Genomic DNA, 6000 nt, shown 5'->3' with positions numbered 1-6000 from the left:
CCTACACTACCATGAAGAGATTTTCCCTCATTATTTCTATCCTATATTGGATATTTTTAGTCAATCTTCTTCCTACTCCTCTTCTTCTTTTTTAAGCCTTTATTTCTCCTCTAAATCCATGCCTCCAACATGAGTTTTGGTTTTTTTTTTTTTTGGAGGGGGGATGAGCTTCCAGATCTGGGTCCAAAAATAAGTTCTTTGGGGTTTCTTTTTTTATATAATTTCCCCCAAGTAGAGCATCCACACTTCTCACTCTCACAAAATTCCTTGGCAGAGACGCTCAGAGGGAATAGGCCTTCTAAGGCAGAGCACGGAACAGACCAGAGCTGGAGGTGGTGACACTGTGGATTATATAACTCTTCCTTCCTGCGGCTAAGAGCACAGGCAGGAGGGCTGGGGATGCCAACTTGGCAGTCACACCGTGGGCCCGGTGCCTGCCGGGGAAGGGCTCCAGAGGACCATCTGGGCAGACTCGGCAATCATGGCTTCCTCCCAGAGACACCTTTTTTTTTTTTTTTTCCCCAGTCATTGCTTCCCTTGTTGAAATTTCAAGGGTTCTCGAGCCAGGGTTCCCTAGGCTCACTGGAATGGTTTGTGCTAGGGCAGGAGGGACAGGGGGACATGGCTCACTCTCGATAACGTTCTTGGGGCACAAGCATGAGGAACTGAGTCGGACCCCCAGAACTCAAGGAAAAACGAGTCAGGTGTGGTGGCATGCATTTAAAATCCCAGCACCTGGAAGTCAGACACAGGAGGATCCCTAGAGACCACTGACCAGTCAGCATAGGCAGACCAGCAAGTAGACCTCTGAATTCCACGTGTAAACACGAACACGAGCACACACACACACACACACACACACACACACACACACACAGAGTGGGGATCTTGCTGTCTTAGACCTTCAGAATCAGAATAGGACAAAGCCTAGCAGTTTGAATCTGGCAAACTTTTCAGAAGATTCTAGAACATGCCAAAGTGTAAGTAAGAACCATTGCACAAATGGAAGCCCTTGTCTGTCTCTCTAGCCATACATGTACCTGGACCAGGTCTTGCTCCACATGGAACATTCTTAACTGGGCAGTGAGTTCCGCATGTAATAGGAAATCGGCCACTAGCTGGAGTTGGTCAGAGACATCCACAGGAATAGACAGAGAGAAAGGCACGGATCCCTACCAGGCATCCTGGGACAAGGTCTCCTCCCAGCAGGTAGCAGCATTGCTGGGCAGAACCACGAGAGCAGCATCTCCCTAGGGGACAGAATGTAAGGAAGCCAGAACGGCATCCATTCATATCAGTACTAACTTAGGCATCTACCGTTGGCTTGTGTATCCTGCTCCAATCGGGGCTGTCACTCCAATCGGGAGTGATATTGAAGTTTGATTATCGTGGTACGATGGTTGATGACAAAATCTAAAATTACCCAGGAGACACCCCTCTGAGCATGCCTATGAGGGGCTTTCTAGAATGCATTAAACTGAGATGGGAAGTCCCACCCTGAATGTGGAGCATCACCACCCCATGGACTGGAGTCCTGGGCTGAATGAAAGGAGAAGAGAACTGAGCACCGGCATTCATTCATGCCTCTCCGCTCTGTGACTGTGGATGTCACGTGACCAGCCGCCTCATTCTGCTGCTGCCGCCATGCCATGCCTCCCCACCATGACAAAGTGTAGCCAATGAAGTGTAGCCTAAGACCGTGAGCCAAAGATCAACCCCTTCTCTCTTAACTTGCTTCCAATGGTTTTGTTTTTTTTTTTCCACAATGGGGAAATGACTGCACATTCAGTGTGATGGAAAGCACCAGGTTCTTCCACAGAGAAGGACTTGGAGGAAAGAGTGGATGGATCGAATCCAACCTTGCAGGTTTACAAATGCAACAACTTTCATCTCCCCAAGTGAGAAATCATATAGTTCACTGGGAGAAAGGCAATTGAGCTAAGGAAGAGAAAATCTTGAAAAGAACGTGAAAAAGAACACCCCCCCCACACACACAAGACATCACAAAAAGCTCTGCGAAAACAATGCTAATTAATGAAAAGTGTGTGGGACGCATTTCTCTAAAAATAAATTCAGCTCTGAAAAATCAAGGGAAGGAAGAGGCTGTGAAACCCAACGTGTTAAACAATGACATGCTGCTTTGGGGAAGGAAGTGACTCCTGTCAGATTCTTGGTTTTTCTCTCCACCTAGATTCCTTGGGATTTATGATGGTTAGAATGAAGAGAAGCCATTTCCTGGAGACTTGGGAAATGGCTCAGTGGAGAATGCATTTGCTGGGCAAGTTAAGGGTTTGAGTCCCAGCAGATTTATAAAAAGCCAGGTGTGATGATGTGTATCTGTAATCCCAGAGCTGGGGAGGCAGAGACAGGAGGATCCCTGGGCTCCCTGCCAGGCAGCCTAGCCTACTTGGAAAGTTCCAGGCTAGTAAAAGACCCTGTCCCAGGAAAGGTAGATGGGTCCTAACAAACAACACTTAAGTTTGTCCTCTGGCCTACACAGCACACACAAGTGCGCGCACGCACACACACACACACACACACACACACACACACACACACACACACGCATACACGCACACACAGTTGTCTCCATTGTTTAACATACAGGAACGATATGGCATAGGACATAGCATGCTGAAATACAGTTCAATAAATGAGCAATAACCCAGCCTTAGAGTTCTTGAGAACCAGGCGGAGGCCAACGCAGTGAGTGGTTGCTTCTCCTTCTCTTTTCCTGCCCTCAGGTAAAGCATGCAGGACCCGTGTGTTGGTACACACCTACAACCTCCACATCTGGGAAGTGGAGGCAGGAAGACAGCAAGTTCATAAGAACCTACCTTGGGGCCAGGGAGATGACAGAGAGGCCGGCTGAAAGCATTTGCCACAGAAGTGTAAAGACCAGAGTTCGCATCCCCAGAACTCAGATCAATGCCAAGGGGGCGTGGCAGCTGCCCATAATTCTGGCCTCAGAAGGCAGAGAGAGGGGATCCCCAGAGCAAGCTGGCTAGCAAGACTAACCCCAAGCTCTGGACTTCAATGACAGGCCCTGCCTTAGTGAATGAGGTAGACAGTAACGGAGGATGATTACTGAGGTCAACCTCTGGCCTACACACACACACACATGAAAATGTAAAGACTTTCGTCTTTCCCCATTGGATTTCAGTGCTACATATTACCATATATTTTTCTTTCTAAGCCCCCAAATATCTTACTATTTGGCTTGCACAGTCAATTACCTTTGAAGAAGACTCAAGCAATAAGATAAATTCTCAACAGACATAAAAGAACAGACATGGGGGTCTGTTCTAAAGAAATCAAGAGAGACAGAATAATACAGTGCAAAACACAACTTGATCGAATCTTGGTTCAAAGGAGGGATGAGCTATGAAAGCCACCCGAGAGCATCCGGATAGCTCTTGGATGTTATATGAGAGCAGAAAATTACAGTACAGATGCTACAAGCGTAACCATAATAATGTGTGTGTGGGTAGTTGTTCTTAGTGCCGGAAGACATGTAGTGAAATCATTTGGGGCAGAATGGTATTATTTTTACATTTTATAAAAGGCCATGAAAACAAGACTATGTATATATTCACATATAAGTAAAGTAAAGTAAACACAATGAAAGGAGGCAACGTGGGTGACCCATGAGGGGCGTCCAAGCTTTTGATGTATGATTCATTCAGTATTTCTCCATTTGTAAGTTTTAACAATGAGAGGAAGGGAAATATATAACCACATTAATTATCAGAAGGTAACAACACAGGCTGGAGAGATGGCTCAGTGGGTAAGGACACTGACTGTTGTATCAGGACCAGAGTTGGGATCTCAGCACCAGTTCACAACAGCCTGTAACTCCAACTCCAAAGAATCGGACACCCCTTTTTGACTACACACACACACACACACACACACACACACACACACACACACACACACACACAGAGGGATCAGGGGAGAGCAAGAGAGATTTGTTGTAGATGATCTGTTACAACCCTTAATCCTAGCACTTGGGGGTTGAAAGCAAGAGTATTAGGAGTTCAAGGTCACTTTGTATTTTCAGCTATGGAAATCAATAAACACCAAGTGGGTGTGGCAGATTCCAGCCTCGGAAGAGCCTCCCTGTGAGGTTGTATTACAGTTCTTCTCGCTGTGATGAAACGCCTGACAGAAACCACACAAGGGAAGAACTTTACTTTGGCTGTTTCACAGGGGTCCACGCAAGACATCTGACACCCTCGATCTCTGAAGTCACTGCACTCATGTGCACACACACACACACACACACACACACAAGCCTTAATGAATAGATAGATAGATGATTGATAGATAGATAGATGATTGATAGATAGATAGATAGACAGACAGACAGATGAGTCCTCTGTTAACAGATGAGGAATGGCTGTAATACTGTCCCAGCAGACAGCAAGAATCCCAGGTCTCCAAGTGTTTCTACCTTCCACACAGATAATCTCTTCTATAGCTTGAATAAAAAATGTTCTCCATAAGATCATGATTTAAATGCTTGGTCCTCAGTGGTAGGGCTGTTTTAGGAAGCGGCGAAAAGAGAGAAGTTAAGGCTGACCTAGGGAAAACATTTCACAGGAAGTGGTTCCCTGGGAAATATTTTCTCCCTAATGGCTTCGGTCCTCTGTGCCCGCTGTCAGCCCTGAAATCAACAGCTTTCCACTTCCACAGGCTCACACCCCTAGGACAGGAACTGCTCCTCCAAGCCTTCCCCTCTACCCTGGACTGCACCTCCTGAAGCAGCAAGTGAAAATAAACCCTCCCCCCTTCGTGGTCTTTCTGCCTGCTGGGTGTCTTGTCATTGCATGGAGAGAGCAGCAAAAACCACAGATGCAGAGAGGTGAAGTGGGAAGTGCGTTTGCTTTAAGAAGGAAAACAACCTTACATGGATTTAAGTGCTATGAAGATGAAAGGCAGCGTTCACATAAACGCATTGCAATATTTAAGGTCATGTGCTGTATTAGTAGAAATCCAGATGCATTTTACTGTAGGGAGCCTCCTCCAATAGTCACAAGACAAGAAAAAAGAAGTGAATAGCAACCTTAACATGTAATTATGTCTTAATATATAGACCCAATCCCCATGATTCCCAGAAGTTTCATTCAGTGCGGTGTTGGAGAACCCCATTTAGCACATACTGAATCATTGCTCCTAGGGAAATAACACACAGACACACATCTCATACAGATTACTATCTGAAATCCTAAACACAACTCATGCTGGTAGATTCTACTTTATTTTACAAGTGAGAAAATGAGATTGAGAAGTGTTACGTGATTTGCCCGAGGCCCCTCTCTCACCTCCGCCAGATCAGATATTCAAGCCCTGTCCAGCTGATCCCAGAGCTGAACTTTCCGTCGATTCTGATCCCAGCCTCTAGTCGTGGCTGTATAAGAGCCGAAGCAAGCAGAACACATCTTTGTTTGACCTTGTGCAAGTCTGAGAATAACCTAAAAGTACAAAAAGTATTGATTTGGGGGGATTAAAATAAATTTTAGCGAGTTGTCAAATTTGCAAATACAGAATTTTCCTATAATGGGGGTTGACTGTAATGTATGATCTTGAGCCTTTCTATTAAATTATCATGAGTAGCATCTATATGAGATTCATTTACAAGTGTGGGGTACAAGTGTATGCGAGGGAGCCAGAGTTGACATTGGGTGTCATCCTCAATCACTTTCTGCCTATTTTTTGTGGCAGGATCTTTCACTGAATTTGGAGTTTGATGACTCAGCTAGACTTGATGCCCTGTGAACCCCAGTGATCCTCCTGCCTCCACCTCATCAGTACTGGGATTAAAGGCACATATTACTGCTCCCAGTGCTGGGGATCCAAACCTAGGTCTTTATTATAGCAAGACAAGAAAGGTCACTGGAAATGTGCAGTGTGGTGATGACGATACAGCTCAGTGTTTGGGAGTACTCGCTGCTCTGTTAGGGGACCCAAGTTTGGTTCCCAGTACCCACCCCAGGT

The sequence above is a fragment of the Peromyscus californicus genome, unplaced genomic scaffold (genome assembly GCF_007827085.1).
Source record: "Peromyscus californicus insignis strain IS unplaced genomic scaffold, ASM782708v3 Scaffold_2__1_contigs__length_46816999, whole genome shotgun sequence".
NCBI lineage: Eukaryota > Metazoa > Chordata > Mammalia > Rodentia > Cricetidae > Peromyscus > Peromyscus californicus.
Note: the sequence above shows the minus strand (reverse complement) of the source record.